The sequence below is a fragment of the Dromiciops gliroides genome, chromosome 6 (assembly GCF_019393635.1).
Source record: "Dromiciops gliroides isolate mDroGli1 chromosome 6, mDroGli1.pri, whole genome shotgun sequence".
NCBI classification, from domain to species: domain Eukaryota; kingdom Metazoa; phylum Chordata; class Mammalia; order Microbiotheria; family Microbiotheriidae; genus Dromiciops; species Dromiciops gliroides.
The window spans coordinates 56,167,357-56,195,253 of record NC_057866.1 but is presented as its reverse complement, the minus strand read 5'-3'; the positions used below and the strand labels follow the sequence as shown (position 1 = coordinate 56,195,253).

Sequence of the window (27,897 nt, the reverse complement as noted above, 5' to 3'; positions counted from 1 at the left end):
ATATGAATGTTATAGTAAAGTAGGGTAATAAAACCCACACCCAAATAAAATACAATCCAGACCTGAGAGAAATACAAAATTATGTGCTGTAAGGAATCTGAAGTGGAAAGTTATTACCAATAAGCTAAATATGTGTAATAAAGAACATAGAAAATAGCTGCTTAGAGTCTACCTTTCAGTTGGGCTTTAAAAGATGAACCAGAGAACGATATATGAAAAAGATGAGGAAGGACATTGCAGACTTAGGCCAGGTATAAGCAGGAAGAAGACAGTGAAAGTCATGGTTAGGGAACAGAAAGTTACTCCAGTTTAATTAGAACCCAATGCCCTGAGGGGAGTGATAAGAAATAAGGCTTTAAAGTAAGGGTCCCACCGGAGGGGGAAAGTGACCAAATCTATGCATAGGGCAGGGCTTCTTACACTTTTTCCACTCTCAACCCCCTTTCACCGGAGAAATTTTTATACAACCCCAGGTATATAGGTATATAAAATAGGTATACATAACCTTTTACTGTTACTAAATTTTTCATGACCCCCACATTCAGTTATATGAGGACAGTCTACAAGAAGCTTACAATCTAGTAAGACATAAGATGTACATGCACAAGCACACACACACACACACACAAATAAGAGAGGCAACATCAAAAAGAAAGAGCGCTGAATTTGTAGTCCAGGATTCAAATCTTGACTTCCTTTCTTACTACTAAGAAGACCCCGGGGGGCAGCTAGGTGGCACAGTGGATAAAGCACTGGTCCTGGATTCAGGAGGACCTGATTCAAATCCGGCCTCAGACACTTGACACTTACTAGCTGTGTGACCCTGGGCAAGTCACTTAACCCTCATTGCCCCAGGGAAAAAAGACCCTAGGCAAGATATATCACATCCCTGGGCTTTGGTTTTGTCATGTATGAAATAAGGTGGCTGGACCGCATCACAGAATTAGAGCTGAAAAGAATCTTAGATGTCACCTAGTCTAATCCCCTTGTTTTACAGGTGAAGAAACTGAGGCTCAGAGAGGTAAAGTGATTTGCCTAAGTAGAACAAGTAGTAAGTGGCAAAGCCACCTACTATATGTGTCAGGCTCTATGCTAAGTGCTGGGGATACAAAAAGAGGCGAAAGACAGTCCCTGCCCTCAAGGAGCTCACACTCTAATGGGAGAGACAACAAACAAATAAATATATACAAAACAAGCTCTATACAGGTTAAACAGGAAATGATCAACAGAAGAAAGGCACTGGAATTAAAAGAAATTGGAGAGGGGCAGCTGGATGGCGCAGTGGATAGAGCATCGGCCCTGGATTCAGGAGTACCTGAGTTCAAATCCGGCCTCAGACACTTAACACTTACTAGCTGTGTGACCCTGGGCAAATCACTTAACCCCAATTGCTCCGCAAAAAAAAAAAAAAAAAAAGAAAAGAAATTGGAGAAGGCTTCCTGTAGCAGGTGGAATTTTAGTTGGAACTTAGAGGAGGCCAGGGAAGTCAGTAGGAGTCCAAGAAGGAGAACATTCTAGGAATGGATGGGAGATGGAGTGTCTTGTTCATCAAAGTGTCAGGAGGCCAGTGTCACTGGACCAAAGAGAGTAGCAGAGATAAGGTGAAAGAAAACTGGAAAGGTAAAAGAGGGCTAGGTTAGGAAAGACTTGGATCACCAAACAAAGCATTTTGTATTTGCTCCCAAACAATAGGGAGCCACTGGAGTTTATTGAGGGGGACACACATGATCAGATCAGCCCCTTAGGAAAATCACTTTGGGGGCTGAATGGAAGATGGAATGGAGTGGGGAGAGACCAAAGGCAGGTAGATCCACCTGTTGCAATAACAAGACATAAGGTGATGAGTGCCTGCACTATAAGGGTAGCAGTGACAGAGGCGAGAAGGGGGCATGCTCTAGAGATGTTGCAAAGGTAAAGATCAACAGCCAGATTTTAATTGCATGTCCTCTGTGGTAGAATAGAATGCGTTCTATTCTACCACAATGCCTCTGTGGTCTCTAAAGTCCCTTCCTGCTATAAATCACATAAATTTGCAGTTCTCTAAGTGCATAAAAGGTGTAAGATGCTAAGAGACCTCAGACATCAGTGAGGTTTCTTCTGGCTTCATAGAGTTCTACAAGTGACATTTAGAGCTGTCCTTGAAAGACAATGAAGCTAGGGGCAGCTAGGTGGCGCAGTGGATAAAGCACCTGCCCTGGATTAAGGAGGACCTGAGTTCAAATCTGATCTCTGATACTTACTAGCTGTGTGACCCTGGGCAAGTCACTTAACCTCCATTGTCCTGCCAAAAAAAAAAAAGACAATGGAGATAGAGGGAAGGTATTCCTGGCTTGGGGCAATAAATGGAGATAAGAGGAGGGCCTTCCACAGGTAGGGATGCATGTAAGCCAAGATTTGGGGGCAGAATAACATTGTATGTGTTTAAGAACTACTGAATAACTGAATTGCTAGAGTGTAGATTAAGTAAGAATGCAGTTTGGTTTAACTAGAACTCAGAAATACTCTATAGGCAGAATTTTTAATCAGCTGGAATTATGTCTAGATTAATGTTTTATTTATTCTAAGCCCAAATAACAGTATCAAAAAATGTTTTGGGTTGAATTAGCTAATGGAACATAGGTACTGGCCTGATGTAACCATGCCTAAGATTTGTGGTTAAATGTTCCCAAGTAAATGAATTGGAATGAATATTTTTAAATTTCCCTATCTCATTATAGAATTGAAAGTTCTCGGGCTGACTGACTGGAACGGTATCTAATCAAATGAGACCATAAAAAAAAATACATCATTACATTTCCCAAATTTTCTATATAGGTTATCATTTTTAAGCTACTCAGAGATCTCCACCTAAAAACTTGGGGATTTCAAGAAATGTTCAAAGATGGACTTCAGGAAAGAAGTTTTAAAAACGATAACTGAAATTGACAGAAGATATTAAAAGGGACAATGAAGGAGTAGTGTGACGTAGGGGAAAAGAGTAGTGGATCTCCCTCCAGAGGCTTCAACTATCACCTCTGCCTTATGAAGGTATTTAAGCTCTCTGGATCTCAGGACACTCAACTATAAAATTAGAGGTTTGGACTAAATGATCCCTAAAATCCTTTCCAGTCCCAAGTCTTGGAATTCTATGAATAGGTGTTTCCATCGTTCATTAACACTTTTACAACCAACGAAATCTTTTGGTTACCTGTATTCGGTCGCTTCCTAAAGCGAATAGTGAAGACAAAGACGCTGGGTGGCGCAATTGTCCAACACTTCGTCCGGGAGGTCCTTTTTCCTTTGAGTCATTGGATTTTCTGAATTTGAGTATGTAAAGATTTTAAAGCCAAATAAACATCCCCCTCTCTCCTCGCCCCCCGCCCCCGCCCTAACTACAACCCCATTGAAATTTAGACATAATCCATATCTCTGAGTACAGTAATAACTGGTTTGAACGATGAACTTGCTAAACTGGGGCAGGGAAAGGTCAGTCTGTGAAGCAATCTAACCCCATTGGCAGAAGTTCCCAACAACAACAAAAAAAAAAACAATGATTTAATTTAGCTTTCTTAGTAGCCATGAGGAAAGATTTGTGTGTTTAAGAGCCTACAATTCTAAAATGTTAATAATGGTAACTAACATTTACCTAGCGTTTTAAGGTTTGGAAAGCTCTTAATTTTATATTTACAAATAACTTAATCGATTTTATAAAGTGCATCATTTTACTTGATAAAACACTTTGATGTTAAAAAGTTTTTTAAAGTTCTTTGGGAAAAGCGCTGACTCAGGAAGTCAAGAGACCACGGCTTCAGAGACAGCCTCTTGTACACACTGCTAACTAGTATGACCTTGGGCATATCACCTAGGCCTCAGTTGCTTCACCTGTAAGTGGGGAGCAGAGGAGACAGAGAGCAACAGAGGGACACAGAGAGAGACAGAGACAGAGACAGACGGGGAGGAGAGACAAAGAGACACAGAGAGAGAAAGAAAGAGAGACAGAGAGAGAGATAGAGACAGAGAAACAGACAGACAGAGACAGAGACAGAGAAATTGAAAGAGACTTGGAAAGGAAAAGGGCAGGACCTCTGAGGCCCCTTCTAGCTCTAGATTCTATGAATTTGTGTGAAGCTGGCTTGGAAGCCAGGTTTCCCTGAGGTTAAGGCACTGCTACCTCCACAGTGTAAGATGCAAGGCCCTGCCAACTCTCCCATTCTAAGATCTTATCCGTTTAATTTGCTTAGTCGCCCATGTGCTAGGAAACTCAAACCAAGAGCGGCTACTCTCCCTTATCTTCTTTGAAGGGAGAAGGGGGGAAGGGGGGGGGGGGCGGGGAGGACAGAACAACCACTCCGGGAGAGCATTCGGAAAAGTCTCCTAAGCAGCCCAGGTGTCATTCCCAAAAGAGCAACTTCACTCGGCCCACATTCGCACACAGCGCTCTCCCGCTCTAAGGGGGAAGAAGGGTCAGGCTCCAGTGGCTTTGGGGAACGCACTGGGAGTCAGAGATTTCCAACTTGTGCCAAATCTGCCCGCCCCGGATTGGTCTGATTTCTTAAAAAGGGTTGCAGGTACAAAATATGCCAGCTTAATGGCATTCTTCCTGGAGCACTCTTGGGACCCAAAGCGTTAGACTCAATGACTTCTTTCTTCCCCCCTCCCTTTTTTTTACCCCCTCCTCCTTCAACCACAAAATAGAGAGTAAGTTTGCTTTGGCAAGCTCCGTCCGCGCCGGGCTTGCACGCAGGTAAAGGGTTACAGATTCTCGGAAGTATTAAATGCAAACTTTGAAGGATTTTATTTTCATCTGCAGTCACATGATACCTTAATACCCAATGACACTAACTACAGTGGCTCATCCAGAGGTCAGGCAAACTCTCCGGCTAAACAGGGCAGTCTTACATTTTTCACATTCACACGCCAGAGGCACGCGGAGCTATGGGAGATGGTAATCAGCCGAGTCCGCCGCTTCCTCCGCTGCTTGGAAACCCCAGGTAAGCCCAGAGTGCCTTGCCTGCTTTGGGATTTCAAGTCGCGTCCTCGGACTACATCGCGGGGAGGGTCGGGGGGACGGGGGTCTGGGGTTGGGGGAGGGGGGAATCGTTGGAGGAGGGATGGTTTGGGATCTCTAGACTTCTTTCATTTATTTATTTATGTCGGGATCTCAGCCTTGGTTCACTCTGAGCTTCCTCCAGCTACTCAGTTTACTTTCTTTCCTAAAAATGTTGGGAGGGAAATAAAAATTCGCCTCTTTCAGGGAAAATCGGATTAGCCCGCAAAAGCCAAGACGAAAGGCAGGCGCCTAAAGATAGGAACATCTGCAGGGTCCTGACCCTGAGTACTTGGCTAGTTTGTGTATAGAAACGAGGCCGTCTAAAGTCATCTTATTAAAAAGTACAAGTCATTCAACCCTTTCTTTGAAAAAGAAATAAGGATAGTTTGACTTTAAAAAAAAATTTTTTGACCTAACAAGAAATCTATTTTCTCTCCCTCCCCCCCCCCTTGGAAAAAAAAGAAAACTAAAACCCCAGTAACAACTATGTGGAGTCAAGCAAAACAATGTGATAGTGTGACTTTTCTCTCTCCTCCTCCGCCCTCCCCCCCATAACAGGCATGGGAGTATCTTGATTTTTTGTTTCTTAAATCAGTGGAATGCAGCTTCTCCTTTTAAATACACGTGAAAGGCTGTGTTACCCTTCCTAACCCAGTAAACGTATCCCAGGTAACTTGCCAGGTAACTGAGGCTGAGCCGAAGCCTGGGGCTGGGACTAGAGAAGAAAGGGGGGGGGGCGTTGCGGAGAGATGGGGAGCAAATCGAAAACTTCTTGAGCTGAATTGGGAGCAAAATGTAATCGGTGAAATGGGCACAAACTGTTTGCTAAATACTGAATAATTAGTCAATCAATGCCTGGCCACACCTAGGTAACTGTGTCTGATCACAGGGACCTGGACGAATATGTATACTTAATATTCATTTATGTACATATGCAGGGTGGGTTAAAAGTCACGAATAGTTAATAATTCCTTTATTTTTTGTTTTGTATTTACTATACTATAGCATCACACACTGTATATGTAGGCAATGAATTTATATTACATGTGAAAAATCAAATCTCTGTAAATGGTGAAAAATAAAGAATAATTTTCAAAGAGTTATTAAAACATCAGACCCCTTGGTGGCTTTTGGCCCACCCTGTACAAGGTGAAAGTCTTAGTGCAGTTTTAAACTCTTAAAGCTTTTTAATTTTGCAGATTATTACATTTCAATGTCCACTCCCCTCCTATTAACTCTTTGATTAATTCCCTGTCCTGAACAGTTTCTTTTGGAAGGATCCCAAAATTGAAGAATCTGGGGCTAGTCTGTGTAATTCCTATGGGAAGGCTGATTGAGAAAGTCTTTTCTCCCAGTAAAAACGTCCTGAGGCTTAATCCCCGGTCCCAGTCATTTTAGGAATTATGGCTCAATTTGAAAGGAAAGGAGAAAGGTTTAAATACTTTAAATGACAAAGGAATATAGTTTGGTTTTGTTCTGCCATTTTTCTGTCTTGTCTGACTCTTCTGACCCCATTTGGGTTTTTCTTGGCAAATATACTGGAGTGGTTTGCCGCTTCCTTCTCTGGTTCATTTTATAGATGAGGGTTAAGTGACTTGCCCAGGGTCACACAGCTATTAGGTGTCTGAGATCACATTCGAACTCAGATCTTCCTGTGTCTAAGCCCCAGGCTGTGTCTACTGGAACACCTAGTTACCCTTTTGTTTTGTTTTGTTTTGTTTTTGTTTTTTTGTGGGGCCATGAGGGTTAAATGACTTGCCCCGGGTCACACAGATAGTAAGTGTTAAGTGTCTGAGTCTGATTTTGAACTCAGGTCCTCCTGAATCCAGATCCAGTGCTTTACCCACTGCACCACCTAGCTGCCCCCTAGTTGCCCTTTTTAAATCCCTGATAACCTTGTACCAGAAATAGTCTTGGAAAATGTCTAGAAGGAAGAATCAGGAGATGAGCAGAAATTATAATATAAACTCATAAACAACTCGCAGCTTTCCCCTCACAACAACCTTGTAGAATAGATAGTTCTGGTATTGTTATCTCCATCGTGCAGATGTAAAAACTGAGACCCAGAGAGATCAAGTAACTTGACTCCCAGGCACTGGGAGGACAAAGGCCAAGACTGTGTTTTTATTTAATGTTTTATCTGCCTAATAGAGTTCTCTCTTCATAGTAGTTACTTAGTTAAATGTTTTTTGAAGTTAATCTTCTAAATAATCATTCTATTTTGGAAAATCAAGAGAAGCCAGGAGCCGGGCCCAGTTGCTATGTAGCCTCATTTTTCAGCTACTTCAGAAGATAGGAACCATGAGGTTTAAAACTAGAAGAGACCTTACAAGTCATATACTCAATTCCCTCATTTTAGAGAGGAGTTTAGGGTTAATGATTTCAAGATGAAGTCTTTAGAAGCCATTTATTCCAATCCCCCTCATTTTACAGATGAGAAACAGAGAAAGAGAGAGGTTAAGTGACTTAACCAGGATCAGACAGCCTGTATCAGAGTTATAATTTGGAAGCAGGTCTTTATGACTTCAAGGCTAGCATTTTATCAACTTGAGTAGAATCAAGCTTTTTGGTTTCAGGATCCTTTTACACTCTTAAAAATTATTGAGGACCCCCACTCCAAGAGTTTTTGTTTGTGTGAGAGATAGGTAGGTAGGTAAATAGACAGATGATAAATAGATAGATGGATGATAGATAGATAGATAGATATAGATATAGATGATAGAAATTTACTTTATTAAAAACTAAAACACTTTAGTATTATTATGAAAACAGTTTTTCACCTTGAATTTTCCCTGTCTCCAGGTAGCCCAGAGGTGCCTGAACCACACTTTGAGAACCACAGCAACATTTTTAAAAATATTTTTCCCATTTATTTGGCAACATCTTAGAAAATTTTGCATTGAGTTTCTTTTTTATTGTTATCTACACTTTGCCAGTGCAACTTTAATGAACATTTTTATTTAAAGTTTTGAGTTTCAAATTCTAGCCCTCCTTCCCCTTCTCCTTCCCTGAGGTGGTAAGCAAACAGATATAGGTTATACTTGTGCAATTATGTAAAACATTGCCATATTAGTTATTTTGTATAAGAAGATTTGAATAAAAGAAAAAAATGAAAGAAAGAAAGTTTTTTGAAAAAGCATGCTTCAGTCTGTGTTCAGTCAATATCAGTTCTTTCTCTGGAGATGTATAGTATACTTCATTATTAGTCCATGGTTGTCTGAGACTGGTGGAAGCCTACTAGTCCTTAGGGATTGTATTGGGTCATTGTATTGCTGAGAATAGATGTCATTCACAATTCTTCACTGAATAACATTGCTGTTACTGTGCACAATATTCTCCTGGTTCTACTCGCTTCACTATACATCAGTTCATGTAAGTCTTCCCAGGATTTCCTGAAATCATCCCATTCGTCATTTCTTATAGCACAGTAATATTCCACTATAATCATATACCTCAGTTTGTTTAGCCATTCCAGAGAACCACAGCACTATTACCATAGAGAAACTGAAGTTTACATTTGTATAGGGTCAGATGTAGCTTTCTGGACCACATGAAGAAGTCAAAGAGGAGACTGGCAGAAGAAAATGAAAATGAGAAAAGAAGTGGGATAAGGAGTTTTCTCATTTTTTTAACTTTCTGCACACTACCCAATACCTGCTTACAGAGTACTTCTACTTCCTCTGTTTCCTCCCCTTTGCCTCTTAGCTTCCCTGAATTGCTTCAAGAATCATCTAAAATCCCAATTCCTGCATGAGGCTATTCTTGATCTCCCAACCTCACAGCTGCTAATGTCTTTACCTCTTAGATTTCCTTCCATCTATCTATACTGGGTGTGTATAATAGTCATATATAATTATATATAGTGATTTAGATGTCTTCTGTATTTAAAAGGGAGGTCTCTTGAAGGCAGGGACTATTTTTGCCTTTCTTTGTATCCCCACTATTTAGCCAAGTGCATGGTACATAGTAAGCACTTAATAAATGTCTTGACTAACTTTATCCTCAGAGATTGGTTACCACTAATACCTGAAATCATGAAGCATAACCACCTCATGCACAGACTAACCAATACATTCAAAATTTAAGCACACCTGGATTTTTTTAAATCTAATCATCTACAGGTTGATACATCTGACTCAGTAAAGTACCTGCCAGCATCCCGTATGGGTGACAATCTGCCTTGCTCCCCACCAGTGAAGTCTTCTAACCCTGACAGCCTGGTGTATTTCACCCCCATTCTGCAGGTCCACCTCCTCGGGGGATTTGGGGCCAATTCTGATTCTATAATATCTAGAAAGATATTAGTCGCTCCTTAGCTCAGTACTGAATTAGTCTTGTTGAAGGTTCTGCTCAGATTTTGGTTTAAAAAAAAAAAATGAGGGGCAGCTAGATGGTGCAGTGGATAAAGCACCGGCCCTGCATTCAGGAGTACCTGAGTTCAAATCCGGCCTCAGACACTTACTAGCTGTGTGACCCTGGGCAAGTCACTTAACCCCCATTGCCCTGCAAAAATTTAAAAAAAAATTTTTTTTTGTTAAAAATGAGGCTCACACTTCACAGTAATGAGAGATACCTAGTCTCCTACTTCATTGAGAATGAGACCACATGATGGTAGTGCTCTTTTCCACTCTTAAAACTTCTTAACAGGGGGCAACTAGGTGGCACAGTGGATAGAGCACTGGCCTTGGATTTAGGAGGATCTGAGTTCAAATCCAGCGTCATACACTTTACACTTACTAGCTGTGGGACCCTAGGCAAGTCACTTAACCCCAATTGCCTCACCCCCCCCCCAAAAAAAACAAAAAACAAAAAAGAACTTCTTAGCATTGTTACTTATTCCCCCATCTCTTCTACTCACTGAGGAAGAGGTCTCTAATCTTAAGACTTATCCCTGTGCTTGAACCCTTGACCCATTCTGCCTTCTTTAAATCCGTTAATCCTGCTATGTATCTTCAATCTTTCCCATACTGCTTCCTGTCTCCTTCCCATTACCTACAAACATAGCCAAGGACTCCCCAAATCCTAAAAAAGGAGTTAACCTTGATTTTTCTATTTCATCCAGCTTCTTTCCTATTTCTCTTCCTCTTTACAGCCAAACTTCTTGAAAAAGTTGTCTAGACCTGATTCCTCTAATTCTTTATCACCCATCCTCTCTAATCCTTGCAGAATATTTTATGCTTCCCCCACCCCCATTTTACTGAAACTGCTCTGTCAAATGGTCAACAGTGATCTCCAGATCAACACATCTAAGTAATGTTTGTCAGTATTTATCTTCCTTTATTTCTTTTTTTAATGATAAAAATAAATTTTATTATTTTCCAGTTACATGTAGAGATAGTTTTCAACATTTGTTTTTATAAGATTTCTAGTTTCAAATTTTTCTCCCTCCCTCCCCTCCCTCCCCCCCTCCCCAAGACAGCAAGTAATCTGATATGGGTTATATATGTACAATAACATTAAACATATTTCTGCATTAGTCAATAATAACAATAAGAGAAGAATCAGAGCAAAAAGGAAAAACCTCAAAAAAGAAAAACAACAGCACCAAAAACAAAAGAAATAGTATGGTTCAATCTGCATCCATATTCCACAGTTCTTTTTTTTTTTTCTGTATCTTCCTTTATTTCACCTCAGTATTTGACAGATGCTAGAGCCTCCAGACATTAGTCTTTTCTTCCCTTAAACAGGAAACACACACACACACAAAACTTTGTTTTGTGCTTTTCTAATATATCTATTGTAGGTTATTTTGCATTATAGCAATCTGATTTTGAATTATATCCTCTACTATATTGTAATTTCTAAGAATACAAGGACCATATCTTTTTTTTTTTTTTTGGTGAGGCAATTGGGGTTAAGTGACTTGCCAAGGGTCACACAGCTAGTAAGTTGTCAAGTGTCTGAGGTCAGATTTGAACTCGGGTCCTCCTGAGTCTAGGGCCAGTGCTCTATCCACTGCACCACAGAGCTGCCCCTTAAATTAATTTTGGGGGGGGGGGGGTGAGGCAACACAGCTAGTAAGTTTTAAGTGTCTGAGGCTGAATTTGAACTCAGGTCCTCCAGAATCCAGGCCAGTGCTCTATCCACTGAGCCACCTAGCTGCCCCTGACCATATCTTATCTAAACCCTATAGCTATCATTAGTGCAATGCATCCAGTAAATGAGTCATAAATTTTGACTAGGTTCCCTGTCTTATATTCCAGTCCTTCCCCAGGGATTTTGTTTCATGCCATGTACCCCCATTATCCCTATGACTAAATCTCTGATACCTGTTATTCCCAATTTCACCAATTGCCTTCCTTTTGAACCTCTGCCAAATACCTACCTCGCGCCTTGTAGAACTTAAACTCTGTTTGGATTTTGACAAAAAGTGTCTACATTCCACCTGTCATTTTCCTTGGCCAATTCCACTCTCTGGACTCAAAACAGACCTCTGGCCATGTTCCCCTGTCCTGATCCCCAGGATCCACCCAACCCTGTGGGTATGTATCAATTATCCCTAGTCTGGCCCATCCTATTATCCACTTAGTCATGGTTGTGACAAAATGAACACCTTTCATCAACTGTCTTCATTTTCACCAGAAAATTCCCTTGGGCTCATAGAAACTAGAACTCTAAAAGTGCTCCCCCACACACACACCTAAAACATCAAGGCAATTGTTGCATAAAACAAAAAACAGATGAATCGACATCCTAAGCAGATAAATATCTACCCCAAAGCGGATCATTAAAAGGACCCAAAATACTTACTCATAGATTTCCTGCTGCATCTCTGAAAAGCCACTCCTGAGTTTCAATTAGTACTGTCAACATAAGGTAAAAGTGATAGGTAACATTTCTTTAAAGGCACCATACCCAATTTACTCTGTTCCAATCAATGTTTATTCAAGTGGGGCAGAAAAAAGTGGGGAGGGTCTTCAAATAATGACACAAAACACACATGAGTACCACATGAAAACTGGAACTTAGATTATTCAATATGTTCTCTGACATTTCTGGATAAGACCTATTAGTATTTGTTTGGCTTCCTACCATAGATTAGAAAATTTTAATAATGGAGTTCGTCTAGCCCACCATTTTACTTGTCATCAGATATAGGAGCCTAAGAACTAGTTAGATTTGTCGACACCATCACCACCTTTCTACTTCTGACTTTAATGGAAACCGAAAAAAGAAATTAGCCATCTCCTTCCCTTAGATTCTAAAAACTTCCCGTTATAAGAGAAGTAATTCCACTTAGAAATCTGTTACAATAAATCCAAGGAAGTGTTTGTAACCACTTAGTGTAGGATAGTGGTAGTGGGGAATGTAAATTAGGAGAAAGCTTTGAGAACAGAAGCAGAACCAGCAGAGCTTGGAGACCTATTGAATGGGGGGGTGGGGAGGAAAGGGGGAGAATAAATGTATAGGAAGACCCCCTAGAAAACATACGGAAACCCCTGAATAGCAGCGAAATACTTTTGAAGAAAAGCTAGAAACAAAACTGGTGCTTCCTCTCCACTAAGTCTTCTCCAGCCACAGCTGTTCATCTTCTGATTCTACTCCTGATAAAAGTATCGATGCATCCCCACTAGTTGCCCTATTTGCAAATTCCTCTTCAGGAGCCCCCATTAGGTTCCGGTAAGTATATTGTGTGGTTTCAGGTATCAGACGTTTTCAAACAAAATTTTAAAATAAAAACAGAAAACATTTTGTTTTCTTTTCCTCTTGTGGAAGTTAAAGGTATCATTAAGATTCCCAACACAGGAAGATGGTGTATGGGACCAGTATGGGGAGAAAGATAAGATGTTAAGTTTTAGACATGTTGAGTAGGAGGAACTGGGGAGACATCTAGGCAAAAAGGTCTATTTCACAGTTCAAGATATGGTTATAAAGCTCAGGGATAAGGTGATATGTCAATACAAATAGCTACCATTTCATATTGCACTTTACAACAAGTTATATCATTTTATTTGATGAATTAGGAGTCGTCTATATAGAGAAGATAAATGAATCCATGGGAGAAGATGTGATTATCAAGAAAAGGCAGCATTGGGGTGGGGAGGAATTTGTATGAGAAAAACAAGGAGAATGCCTTCAGGAATACATGCGCGCATACATATATATGTGTATATACATATATGTGTATGTGTATATACATATATGTATGTGTATATACACGTGTGTATGTGTGTATACACGTATATGTGTATATACATGTGTGTATACATATATGTATGTGTGTGCATGCATATACATACATTTGCACACATATACATATATAGTATCATCAGGGAAAGAGTCAGTGGCAAAGAACTAGTAGGTAAGGGCAGGCATTGAGACAGAAGGATAACTGAGAACAGTGTTATGGAACTAGAGGGAAACTTCACCATCACCTCAATCTTATTCATCTCCCAAGATCCTAACTTCTGAATTTGCCTCTCTCAGACCATAATCTCCCGTTCTTCTATTTCTCCCATCACTTAAAAGTGCTCTTCACCCTCATTATACACAATCCTTCTCTAGTTTCTCAGGCCAGTGTTCTGGTAATACTTCCCTAACTTCAAAGTTTTGATCCTAAAATCAGATATTTCAACAGAGCACCATCTTCCACCCTTGAATTTCTTGACCTGTTGGCTTCCTGCTCGTGCCCCAGTTGAATCATTCCTGAGCCTCCAGTTTGGTTTTCACCTTATCACTCTACTAAAACATCTCATACCTGTTGATGGGGAGGGCGGGGTTGAAATCATAGACCTCCTGACTTTCTTGTTAACTCTCTTCCAATCCCATCAATAATTAATCAATAAATAATAATTTCTTAAGTGTCTACTATGTGTATCACTTCTTTCTTGGTTCTCCTTCTGTCTAATCATTCATTGTTTCATCTCCCTCCTCCCACCTCCAAAGTGTGAGTTTCTCTCAATACTTTCCTTTCAATCTCCTTTTCTTTTTCCATACTCTTTCCCTTGGTCATACCATGCATACCCATGGCTTTAATCATTACAGTTCTGTAGATGATTCCAAAATTTCCAACCTCTCCCTTGAGTTGTCAGTTCCACATTTCCAAATGCCTTTTGGAAATCATGTAGTGGGTAAAGCACTGGACTTGGGGTCAGAAAGACTTGAGTTCAAATCCTGCTTCAGATATTTACTAGTGTGATGGGTAAAACTAAATGTGTGTGGTTACCCTATCTGTCCCCTTGTGGGGAAAGATAACTAAGACAACAGTTTAACAGTTTAGGTATTAAACATTTATTAAAATATATTAGAGGTTAACAAAAAGAGAACAAGAATAGGAAAACCCTAACTACCTCAACTACTTCCGGTTCCTCTGCCAACCCCAGGAGGTTCCAACCCCCAAAACCAACTGACAAAACCAACTGCCTCACACACATTGCTTTAAGCTGATTGGTTGAGGGTGGTCACATGCTCACACAGCAGGGAGCCTATTCTCACACAGTCTCATGCTCATACAGCAGGGGGTCCCTATAATAATAACAATAATATTCTCACACTAGCTGTATGACCCTGGATGAATCACCTAACCTCTCTGTGCCTCAATTTTCTTATCTATAAAATAAAGTAGTTGGCCTGGATGGTTTCTACAAAGGGTCTTTTCCAGTTCTAAATCCATGATCTTATGATTTCCAATTTGTGATCCCCAACACCTCAAACTCATATAAAATATATCTAAAACTAAATCTATCATAATCTCCCCTATACTCTTCCCTCCCGATAAAGCTACCTTTGTCCCAATTTCCCTCTCTATTTCTATGGATAGCAAAATCTTTCAGTCACCTGGTATAAAACCTGAGATTAATCTTTGCTTCTTCCCACCAATTTCCAAACAGGTGCCAAATATTCAAGTCTACAGCTACAATATTTCACGTCCATGCTTTCCTCTCCAATCCTCTTTGCACTGCTCTGGTTCAGAAAACATAAGAGCCTCATATAATCTTTCTGCCTCAAGTCTCTTCCCTGTTCAATCAACCTTTCACATTACTGTCAAAATAATTATCTTATTGTACTGATCAAACCATTTCATTCCCCTGCTCAAAAACCCTCATTAGCTCCCCATTACCTGTAGGAAAAAAATGCCAACTGCTTAGCCTAGTATTTAAAGTATTCCACAACCTGATTCCAATTCATCTTTCTGGTATAATTTCAAATAACCTCATATACTTTATGTTTTAGTCAAACTGAACTACTGAACTGAACCCTTTCTTCATCTCATCATATGCTTTCCTGCTTCTGTGTTTATTCCCATAGAATACCCCTCTGTGCCTAGAATATACTCCCTCCTCATTTCCATTTTTGGAAACCTTTCTTTTCCTTAAAGGTCCAGCTCAGATGTCAGTTTCTCCATTTAGCTTTCCTTGGTCATCCAGCTGTAAGTCACTTCTCCCTCCTCATGTTTTCTCCTAGTACTTTATCTGGTTCTCTCTTCTGCCCACACAATAACAAGAATTAGAGCAGGGATTCATAACCCAGGTTCTGTGAACCTTTTAAAAAATATTTTGATTACTGTATTTCAGTATAAGTGACTTTGTTTGAAACCCTATGTATTTTATTTTCTTCACGTAAAATTTTTTTTCCTGAAAAGGGGTCTATAGGTTCTACCAGACTTCCAAAGGAGCCCATGGCACTTAAAAAAAAAAAAAGTTGAGACTTGGGGTGGGTGGCGGAGGGGAGGGGCATAGAGAGGGAAAGACAGAAACTGAACCAAGATAAGATGATCTGAATGGGTTTCAATCTGCAGGAAGGTAATGCCAACGTGGGTTGAGAAGCAAGAAGATATATTTAAAGTCATTCTTATGCATAATATCTTTCCTGTTACATTCATTATAAGCTCATTAAGGGCAGGAACTTTTTGTTTTATTTTTCATCTTTGCATCCCCAGCATTTAGCATAGGACCTTACACATAGTAGGTGCTTAATAAATGGTTATTTAATAAAACTAGTTAGAAAAACGGAAAGAGGGGGCAGCTAGGTGGCTCAGTAGATAAAGCACTGGCCTTGGATTCAGGAGGACCTGAGTTCAAATCCAGCCTCAGACACACTAGCTGTGTAACCCTGGGCAAGTCACTTAACTCTCATTGCCCTGCAAAAAAAACTTTAAAAAAGAAAAGAGGGGGCAGCTAGGTGGCGCAGTGGATAAAGGACCGGCCCTGGATTCAGGAGTTCCTGAGTTTAAATCCGGCCTCAGACACTTGACGCTTACTAGCTGTGTGACCCTGGGCAAGTCACAACCCCCATTGCCCCGCAAAAAAAAAAAAAAAAAAATTAGAAAAAAAAAAGAAAAGAAAAACGGAAGGAAAACCCAAAGAGCATGTAGGATGTCCCAAAAGTTGTAGTTCATTTTAAAGCTGTAATAACTTCAGAAGTCTAAATGCTACAAACTAAAAAAAAAAAAATGTGAAAGTTGAGTTACTTATTTATTTTATATTTATTTAGTTCTGTGAATTTTTAATCATACATTTTAATTTAATTTTAACAAGACAGGCACTTGTATATTTATGTCATTATGCATTTGCAAGAGTTTCTGAATAACATTTTCTCAGACCAGTAAACTGGTAGAAGAGAGAGGTACTGTTGCTTGGCCCCCTTGGTTGCCTGATCTATCTCCATTAGACTTTTTCTTGTGGAATCACATCCGAACTGTCATGTGTGCATGAAAACCTCATTCTTTGGATAATTCTGAGGCTAGAATTGCAAATACAATCCTTTCAGTCACTGAGCAGCAGCCATGAGAGTTTTTACAAAGTTCAAAAATAAGTTAAAATGCTACATAGCAAAAGATGATGGATATGTTGAATTTTCAGTCAAAAAATTATAATATTTTGAAATTTTAATTGATTATCTTTTCAAATGTTTTTGGTAAGCTGTGTAGCATTTATTCTTCTAAAGTTATTAAACTTTAAAAGTGCACTAAGACTTTTGGAACAAGCTGAATTATTATAGAATGTAAAGGAATAAATATAGTTTCTCACCTATATGGCAAGCCTTATACTTTTCCTTATAATTTCAGTATAGCCCTTTATTCTTTCTTTCTTATCATCTCAACAAACAATTAAACTAATTTATAGTATAAGCCTTGTAATTACCAAGAAATTACTGATTTGGGCTTTCCAATAACACCTTTTTTATCCAAAGATCCTACTTTACTCCACAGGATATATTTGAGATAATTATCATAAAATCTTATAGATTTGGTTTTACACATGGAAGACACCCTACATAGCAGAAATCTTTTAAGCGTCCCTTTGGCTAGACTGCTTCAGATGCTTTTTTGAAATCAATAAGTGGAAAAGCCCAGTCAGATCTTATCTTCTCTATACCTCTCAGCCACCTTTATGACCATAAAAGATACGGTCCGTTGAAGACTATCACCCACAAAAGCCTGCCTTTTGGGGCTCCATGATATTATCAAGTATCCCCTTGCTTTGTGAATACCCCAAGCTCATAAAAAAAAAAATTGACTAGCTGTGTGACCCTGAGCAAGTCACTTAACCCTCATCTCCCCACCAAAAAAAAAAAAAAGATAGAAAAAGAGAAAACCAGCAAATGCCTTGTGGTCTACTAATGTTTTCTTAGTCACCTCCTCCAAAGTCCTACCTTTCATTATTAAAATCCTATTCCAACACCCCATCAAGGTACAGAGGTACCCCAGTGTTCTCAAAAGCTTTTGCCAGGGGAGTCACTAAACTAGACAGGCTATGGGTGAAAGCTAAAGAGCACTGCATACATTTTTCTTAGAATTATAGTGTCTTGGGGCAGCTAGATGGCATAGTGGATAGCGCACTGTCCCTGGAGTCAGGAGTACCTGAGTTCAAATCCGGCCTCAGACACTTAACACTTAGTAGCTGTGTGACCCTGGCAAGTCACTTAACCCCAATTGCCTCACTTAAAAAAAAAAAGAATTATAGTGTCTTTTGTTTTCACTCTGTGTATCCTTGCTTCTAAATTGGAGGGATAGGAACTAGACCTGTTATTTCATTGGGATCGAGAACTAGTTCTCAGCTATAGATCAGCAACTTCTCTTCAATGTCTAGGCTTAAGGAGTTGCTTAAAGCAAAGCTTCTTCAACCATGGGTCACAACCCAACATGAGGGGGTGGCGAAAAATTTGGCAACAGTAAAAGGTTACATATAACTATTTTATATAACTGGGGTTGTGTAAAAATGTCTCAGGTGAAACGGGTCATGGGGGCAGCTAGGTGGCGAAGTGGATAAAGCCCTGGATTCAGGAGGACCTGAGTTCAAATCCAGCCTCAGACACTTGACACTTACTAGCTGTGTGACCCTGGGCAAGTCATTTAACACTCAATTCCCAGCAAAAAAAAAGGGGGGGGGGTCACAAGTGGAAAAAGTTTAAGAAGCCCTGGTTTAGAGCATGAAAAGGCTTAATTGACTCACCAAGGTCAGTATATTTTAGAGGTAGACCTTGAATGCAGGGCTTCTTGGTTCTGAGACCAATTCTCCATTCCCTATTATGCCACACTGCCTCCAAACTTAAGTAGTAAAAAGAATAATAATAGGATTCCCATGTTGTATATTGGCCACACTCCCAAATTTCAGAAGCATGCTTTCAATTGGATTCACTTCAAAAAAGTATTTACTAAGGATTTTCTATATATAAGACACTTAGCAAGAAACTGAAGTTGCAAAGATAACCAGGCACAGTCTTTTTTTGGGGTGCTTACAAACTAAAAGAGGAGACAAGACACATACACAACTATATGTAATATGATACATAGTATATGTAAATTATATATAATATAAATCAGAATATGATGAATCTATAGGAGTTATAAATTTCTATGAGAAATCTGAAGAGAAAGACTTCTGGCTAGAGGAAGAGAGAGGTCTTGGGGAAGTCAGCATCTAGACAGGGCCTTGAAGGATGAGGATTTCAACAGGCTGATTGAGGGGTCAGTGCCTCGCAGAACAAGTGAGTGGGAACAAAGACACTGGTAGGAAAAAATGAGGCAGTTTTGAAGAATAGTAAATAATCCAGTTTGGCTTACTTTCTTTTTTTTTATTTTTTTTTTTGTGTGTGTGTGTGTGTGAGGCAATCAGGGTTAAGTGACTTGCCCCGGGTCACACAGCTAGTGTCAAGTATCTGAGGCTGGATTTGAACTCAGGTCCTCCTGACTCCAGAGCCAGTACTCTATCCACTGTTCCACCCAGCTACCCCAATAAGCCAGTTTGGTTAGGGAATAGATTGAATGCCAGGGATCAATATGAGACAAGACTCAAAAAATATGTTAATGTTATGTAAGTGATTGCTGCATAAAGAAATTTAGACTTTCTTCATTTAAGGATTGAGAGTCATTGAAGGTTTATGACCAAGAAAAAAAAAAAGCAATGCAATGAGAAATGTGCATTAGCAAGATTTCTCTGGCAGTAGGTATATAGAATGAATTAGAAGAGGGCGGGTGGAGGCAGCCAGGTTAGCTGGGAAACTACTTTGATAATTCAATTGTTGAGAATATACCCTGAAAGTGTTATTAAAAACAAAGCACTAGGGGCAGCTAGATGGTGCAGTGGTTAAAGCACCAGCCCTGGATTGAGGAGTACCTGAGTTCAAATCTGGCCTCAGACACCTGACACTTACTAGCTGTGTGACCCTGGGCAAGTCACTTAACCCCCATTGCCTGCAAAAAAAAAAAAAAAAAAGCACTAACTATTTAGGATTTTCTTAGCAGCATTTTATGTCATTGAAGAAAAAACTGGAAAGTCTCAATATCCAACAATAGAATAGACAAATTAATTGTAATATGTCAATTTAATGAAATAATATGAACCAGTTACAGCCAGCAAGTATGAAGACTGTAATAGAATCTAGAACTAAATTTATGGAATAATTCAAAGCCAAAAAAGAGCAATAGAAAAAGTGGAGCTACAACCATACAGGAGGAAAAGTGAATGATTAGAAAAAGACTTCTCCGGAAGTACTATTTCATGCATTCAAATTCTTACTTGCTAAGCAATTTAAATTACCCATATTGATCCAGATATTACATTTTTAATAAATATAATATTTAAGACAAAGGTAGGGACAAGCACAAGAGCTGTAGTACTTTGGGAATGGATCAGATGCAGGATGGAGATGAGGAAGGAAAGGTAATCAAAGATGATAACCAAGTTTTGAACCAAGGTGATAGGGACAATGGAAAAGTTGAGAGCTCATAGGAACATAAGTTCAGAGAGGACTTTAGAAGCCATTTGATCCTGCCCTGTCATTTTAAAAATGGGGCAACAGGCTCAAAAAAATTACATGCCTTGTTTAAAGTTATACAGGTAATAAGTGTCAGAATCAGGATCTGAACACAGATTCCCTGATGTCAAATCAGATTTTAGAAGGGAAATGCTGTGTTTTGTTTCCTAGTTCAATGTAACTTTTCCTGAACTGAACTTTCTCTTATGAATGCTGTATAACATTGATAGCCAAGGCTCAGTCCTCAGACATCATTTTAGAGGTCTTTAATTCCACGTGTGGAAAGAGTACTGAATTTGGATTGAGGCCCTGAATTCAAATTCTGGCTCTGGGACTTCCTTTCTGCGTGACCCTCCTATGTCCCAGTTCCCTCGTGTAAAAAAAATGAAGAATCCCAATTTTATAGCTGGAAGGTAATATATAGGTCATCTAAGTCCTTCCTTTTCATTTCTCAGAAGAGACAATGGTGCCCAGAGAGGTTGTTACTTGTCCAAGTTGACACAAGTAGTAGGTAGCATGATTGAGATTTGAACTCAGATTCTAAAAAAAAGAAAAGAAATTAAAACTGAACTCAGTCTCCAAATATGGTGCACTTCCCATATTCTGCATTATCTATAAAGCAGCAGCTTTTAATCTTTTTTGTGTTCATAGACTCTTTGGCAGTCTAGGGAAGTATAGGGTTTCTTTCTCAGAATAGTAATTTTGAATGCTTACAATAAAATATATAAGCTTACAAAGGAAACCAATTATATTTAAATAAAATGTACTGTTTCCCATATAGATTCACAGACACTGAAATCTATCCCTATTACCCTTGTGGGTCCATGGACTTTTAGTTAAGAACCCCTGCTCTAGAGCATATCTAAGGTGGTTGTTTGTTTTTTAAATAAACTTTATTTTATATTTTTTAAATTTGTCCTTGGGGGCAGCTAGATGGCACAGTGGTTAAGCACCAGCCCTGGATTCAGGAATACCTGAGTTCAAATCCGGCCTCAGACACTTGACACTTACTAGCTGTGTGACCCTTGGCAAGTCACTTAACCCCCGTTGCCTGCAAAAAAAAAAAAAATTGTCCTTAACTTAGCAATTACCTCAAAATAAATATTTCCAATCTACAAAGTAGAACACAAAAGTATTACATGTGAAAATGTGAATCTCTTTAATCCTTACTACTTTTTTATTTTTAAAAAGCATGTAATAAATCCAACTAATTTTCAAAACTGTCCTGCTTAGGGGGCAGCTAGGTAGCACAGTGGATAGAGCACTGACCCTGGAGTCAGGAGGACCTGAGTTCAAATCCGACCTCAGACACTTAACACTTACTAGCTGTGTGACCCTGGGCAAGTCACTTAACCCCAACTGCCTCACCAAAAACCAAAAACAAAAAAACTGTCCCACTTATCTATATTTTATTCTGAACTTTCTCAGTTCTTTTACAGCTCTAAATCTTATCCAAAATTCTATCATCTTCAGCTTCTAGTCGAAATTGAAATAGTTACTAAAAACTGAGTTCTGGAATGCAATAACATTGGTTTCTAGCTAAGGCAACTTCTTGGTCATAGTTCTATAACTAGGCTAGTTGGAGAATCATCAAATAATCCATTTCCTGACTGTACTTTATCTGCTTTCTCTCTTTAACTCAACTTGACTAGACATGTTATGGACCAGAAGTGATCTGCATTAGGACTTAGTTTTTCAGAAGGAGGCCAAGTGGACATGAGAAATATTTCAAAAACACTGAATCCCCAAAGCAGCAAGAAGTAGATATCTGATGAACCCCTGTGTCTGAGGCCCATCAAATTGGACAAGTTATCTTCCTGGCAAATGACTACTTAGCCTCCTGTAATTTAAAGGCAAATGTTGAATATTCCTACATCTAAGTCCTACTCTAGTGACTCATCTAATGGCATGGAGATAACCCTTCATACTTTTCCCTAAGATCCTTTTTATCTCTTAGAGTTCGTTGTACTCCTTAAAGTCCTCCTAGGCTCCTTAAACAGTACTAACACTGCTACTGTGGTGTGGCCCACCTATTCCTGACATCTGAGACTGGGTCTTTCGTTCCCCAGAAAGAGAGAAAGTTTGCCAGTTTCTTTTAAGGGTGATGATGGAGGCGAGCTAGGTAACACAGTGGATAAAGCGCTGGCCCTGGATTCAAAAGGACCTGAGTTCAAATCCAGCCACAGACATTTGACTCTTACTAGCTATGTGATCCTGGGCAAGTCACTTAACCCTTATTGCCCTGCCCAGAAAAAAAAAGTGATGATGATGGTCAACATTTATCTAGGTCTTTAAGGATTGCAAATCATTTTCCATACATCACGTGGCCCTTGCTACAACCCTTAGAGATAGGTGCAAATATTATGATTCCCATTTTTCAGATTCAGGTTCAGGGAATGACTTGCCCAGGTTTGCTAGTAAGTATCTAAGGCATAATTTGAATGCCAAGTGTTCCAGGCTCCAAGTATGTTACTCCAGGCTCTAGGCTTGAAAGCTCTGATATATGCCGGCTATGTAATGCTGAGCAATTTACATAACCTCAGAGTGCCCCCAGCAAATCTCTAAGGCTAGAACTTTCAGCACCGGTGACAGGTTTTTATTGATAGATTAGTTTTCCTCCCCAGGAACCCTGCACACCTATGAAAGCATAGGTCCAAACCCCAAAATAATGACTCAGTCTCTTAAAATAACGATAATAGTAATGATAATTCACAATTTTCTTAGCCCCCTAAGGATTACTTAAGGAACTTTCCTAACAACAACCTAGGTACTGCATTTATACAGATTCCCCCACTTTACAGAGGAAAACATTCTGATTCTGTTTAAAAAAAACAACCGAGTCTAAAAAGCTGAGCGGCTCTCACACAGCTGCACAGCAATTAAATTTCTTCATCTGACTCAAAGGTCAGCCCATATTCTACTTCACCTTGGAGCCTCTCTAACCTTCTGGTACTCCATATTGCCTGTCAAAATAAGTTAAGCACCTGAGCCTACTTCTCAAGGCCCTTCATCCTCTGGCCACTACCTACCTTTCTCGCCTCGTCTCCAACTATTCCTCATTGTCCTCCAATTACACCCCAAGTGTTCTCATCTTCACATTTTTGTTCATATTGTTCATTCCATTTGAAATGCCATCCACTCCAATCTCCATCTATTAAAACTCTGCGCAACCTTTTATGCCCGGGGAAAATGCCAGATAAAGAAATTCATGACACTTTTCAGGATTCCTTATTCTGAAAAATATGATGTTTCATTGCTTTGGATGAATCTCCATTCCATTTTTGCTTTTCTTAGGACTCAGGAGTCCATTCAACTCAATCAAGATTTGTTAACTGCATGTTGTGTAGATGGCATTGAACAGAATGAAAGAATCTTGCCTTCACTTACTTTCATTCTACCGGGGAAGCACAATAGAAGCCCAAATAAATCAATAGAAGGCAAAGTGAGGAGGGAGAGATGACTCATGACTTGGGAGATGAGGAGAGGCTCGCTGCATGGAAGGTGGCAGCTGAGCTGAACTGAGCTTTGAAGAAAGATACGGATTCTGAAAATTGAGGCTTCAGCCACGGAGGAAGGCCTGTGTGAATACTCAGAGACTAGAGCATAGATGTTAGAGGTTAGGAAACATCTAGTAGCCAGTCCCTACACACCAATGTGGGATGTGTGGAAGGGAATGATATGCAATAGAGCTGGAAAGAGAATTTGAAACTTTGGATGTCAGACTAAAGAGTTTGGGTAAAATCCTAGAGGAAGGAGTGACAAGAGGCAGATGGCGTGATCAGACATGTGCCTTAGGAAGATTGTTTGGGTAGCTATGTGGAGAATAGATTTGAATAAAAGGGAAACACTGAAAGCAGTGAAATCCATTTGGAGGCTATTAAAGCCGTTTGGGTGAAAGGTACTATGGGCAGTAGCGTGAGCTAGGTTGGTAGCTGTGTTATAGGCAGAAGAGGATGGATACAAGAAAGGAGAGTAACAACTTAGCAACTGATTATGGCAACTGATACAAAGGAAAACAAAGAGAAAAGGTTTTAGAAGACAAGGAGGCTAGGAAGATGGTGGCACCTGGCTCTGAATCCAGTGCTGAAATGCTTTGGAACCTGGGCACAGTACACAGAACTGTCATATTTCACCCCTATAGTACGGGAGGAAAAATGGAAAGCAATCCTTATGCACAGATAACATCAAATTGCACATTTGTATTGCTATGGAATGAAGAGGCTACTAAAGACTTGGACTGGGGCAGGGGGAGAGGGAGGGAGAGGAAAAATACATTGTATCAAGGCATTAAGCAGACCGTACCCCAGAAAGAAGATAAAGAAGAACCAAGACTAAGCAAAAGCAAAAGGCTAATAAATGAGGAGTAAGAAAACTATAGAGTTTGGTGGCTAAGGTGATCAAGATGTCAGACTGTGCCTGATAATTGTCTCGTGGAATGGAGTAAACCTCTAGTTGTGTCTTATAAAAGAATGGATTTATAGGACAATTACTGATTGAAAAGATTTCATAACATTCAGGAGAAATAGAAAGAACCTTCTATTAAAATGCAGCTCCAGTGCCTAATCATGGTACCTAATCAAGACAAGTCCAGCAGTTACACTCTGGCAAGTACTCCTAAAACTAGAAAGGGTATGAAGCAGGGGCCCATGGACAGATTATAGAGAACAGGATTTCTTAACCCTTTGTGTGTCATAGGCCATTTGATGAAGCCTCTAGGTTCCTTCTCAGAATAATGTCTTTAAATAATTGAAGGAAATGCTACAATTCAGTTAGGGGTTAGTGAAGATAAAGATGTATATTTTTTTCCCATCTAATTTCACAGGCTCCCAAAATCTATCCATAGATCCCAGGTTAAGAACTGCTAATATATTACAACAGCAGCTGTCCTGATCCATTTCTGCATCCCCTCCCTCAAATGAGTCCCGAGGAACAGGCGCTTACCCATCCCCATGCCAGGCCTCAGCCAGAGGCAGCTCCAGGAGCTGTTCAAACCTAGCCTCATGTTAGTATCTGATATTTTCTAATTTGGTTCCATGATTCTCATTTCCTTCTAGCCCCTAAGCATTGATACCATTATCTACCGAAAAACCATACTTACCATCTGGTGTTCTGTCACCTAAATGAGCCACTTACCTTTTGAAAATTATTCCATTGTTCTTATTATATATTGCTTTCTATTGCCAAGAAAGATTCTGAAACTTAAATACTCTGTTTCCATTGCAATCATTAATTTTTTGGAGCTTAATGATCTTATTTTTTAAAAACATACATTTACCTGATTTCTTTTAGTCCCTGACCACATAGGAATGTGTCCTTTGACTACTCTAACTTTAAATCTGTTTTCTTGTTCTCAAACTGTAACCCAAATGAAGCTCATATTTCTTCACCTGTGATTCAAAGTAAACTTTTCAGAAACTCTTCTAATGCCTTGAAAGTTAACATTTTATCTTCAGCTTCCTAAAGTACAAGATCCTTCTATCATATAAGTAAAAATCCAGTACTTGAACAGGCTTTGAAAATGATAATAATTCATTACAAATTATAATTCCCCTCCCCTCAAGTAGCTCTGAGTCGGCTTGTTGGGAGCCCATCCCAATCCAAAAGAGCTACGTTTTGGATTGCCCCAAAATTCTTGAATAGCACCCTTTTTATACTTTACCCCAAAGAAGAAAGGGCTAAGGCTAATAAAGCTAAATGAGACTGAGGTAAGGTCAGCCAGGTGGAGCAGCTAGTGGCTAGAGCACTGGCCTTGTAATCAGGAAGACCTGAGTTGGTGCCTCTGACATTTACTAGCTGTGTGACTTGGGCTAGTCACTTAACCCTCATTGCCCCACAAAAAAAAAAAAAAAAAGATTATGCTATCTTTCCTGTGTAACTTCTGGATGGTGCAAACGGCTTTGTAGTAGAGAAGAAAAGGATTATTGGCTGCAACACATAAAATCAGCAATCACTTCAGGGTAAATGAGGTTTAATTCTAAGGATTAAACTAATAATTGACCACTCCCTGACCCTACGTAGCTATCTTTTCTCCAGCCTCCCTATAGAGATTTCCAAGTGAAGACACAAGTGCAAGTAATGTTATTTGAATTGAGAGAGTAAATATGCATTTTGCTAGAACTCTTTCCCTATGAAGGACTAACGAAGGTAGGTGTTGGGCTTGGAAGAGCAAAGCCATTAACCTGTTCCTTTTACAAGGGAAGAAGGTACTGTATCTTTAAGCCTGAATCCTCCTTGAAGTCTCTATGTTTGTCTGCAGTGGGTGTGTCATGGAAAAAAATATTTGCCTGCTTACTACATCTGTTCCTAAACTGCCTTTCCCTATCAATGGACACTTATTTTGGAACTGGAAGGCACCTTACTAAAGGGCATTTTAATCCAATCTCCTCATTTTAGAGTTGAGGAAACTGAGGCCCAGAGAGTTTGTTTGTTTGTTTTGTGATTGTTTTGGTGAGGCAATGAGGGTTAAGTGACTTGCCCAGGGCCACACAGCTAGTAAGTGTCAAGTGTCTGAGGTTGGATCTGAACTCAGGTCCTCCTGAATCCAGGGCCGGTGCTTTATCCACTGTGCCATCTAGCTGCCCCGCCCCCCCCCACACCCCCCCCCCCAGAGTTTGTAATGGCCCAAAGTCCCAAATTCATTGAATTATAGATTAAGAACTGGAAAAAACCCTACCAGTCACCTAGTTCAGTGCCTCATTGCACAAATAAAACTATGGCCCATAGAGCGCATGTAATTTGACCCACATCACACAGATAGTAGGTCACAGAGCCAGGATAGTACCTTAGGTACAATATAGGACTTTATCTCCTCCACAACTGCTTCTATCACATGGCCAGATATCTTTTTTTGTGTGGGGGTGGGGCTGTGAGGGTTAAGTGACTTGCCCAGGGTCACACAGAAAGTAAGTGTCAAGTGTCTGAGGCCAGATTTGAACTCAGGTCCTCCTGAATTCAGGGCCAGTGTTTTATCCACCGTGCTACCTAGCTGCCCCTGCCAGATACCATTTTTAATGGAGCCCAGTTCAGAATGCATGAACATCTGGCAAGTTGACTATAACTAAGGATTTCTTCTAATATATAATGAGTAATTCTCAGTGAAAAATTCTAGGAATTAAATACCTGGTTTCACAATTCTATATGCCCTCTGGCAAAGCCCTAGAAACTTACCTAAGTTATATCAGCAATGTTTTCTTTTGAAACAAATTATCCATAAAGTATTGGAAAACCCAAATGTATTTAGCTATTTGAAATAAAGCAGTATGAAAACCCTCATCTTGTAGACTTTAGTGACTTCTAGACTGGATTTGATAACGTTTTCAAATTATTATGTTGACCTTGGGGAAGATATTATACTAATTCAAGATACATCTTTTGTTATCAAGAAAGAAATTAAAATTTAAACAGGTGAGAAGTTATCTTTTCATAACCACAATGAAATACTTGGAAAGAACATACAGCAACATGAAACGATTTTTATTTTAATAAATACTTTTAAAATATGTCATTTCATAAGTATAGATGCTCAGCCAGGACTGATCACATCTCTATAGCTCAGCAGATGGACTTAGAGGGTTTCTATCTCAGAAAATGTAATTACCCTTTAGCATTCAGGTAATGCGCATCTCCAGAAGTAACTACACTGGTCTTTGAACTATAGATAGACTGCCCTA

General features: G+C 39.6%; 1 protein-coding gene across 3 annotated transcripts in view; it reads left to right on the top strand.

The window, feature by feature from the left end:
* The first annotated feature begins 4,591 nt into the window (after positions 1-4,591).
* The window catches only part of C6H4orf19 (chromosome 6 C4orf19 homolog), a 99,922-nt gene continuing 76,616 nt past the window's right edge, over positions 4,592-27,897 (top strand). For all 3 annotated transcript variants that reach the window (XR_006353588.1, XM_043971377.1, XM_043971375.1), the window contains exon 1: positions 4,592-4,970. The gene's annotated coding sequence lies outside the window, so the exon portion shown is untranslated. The remainder of the gene's footprint in view (positions 4,971-27,897) is intronic.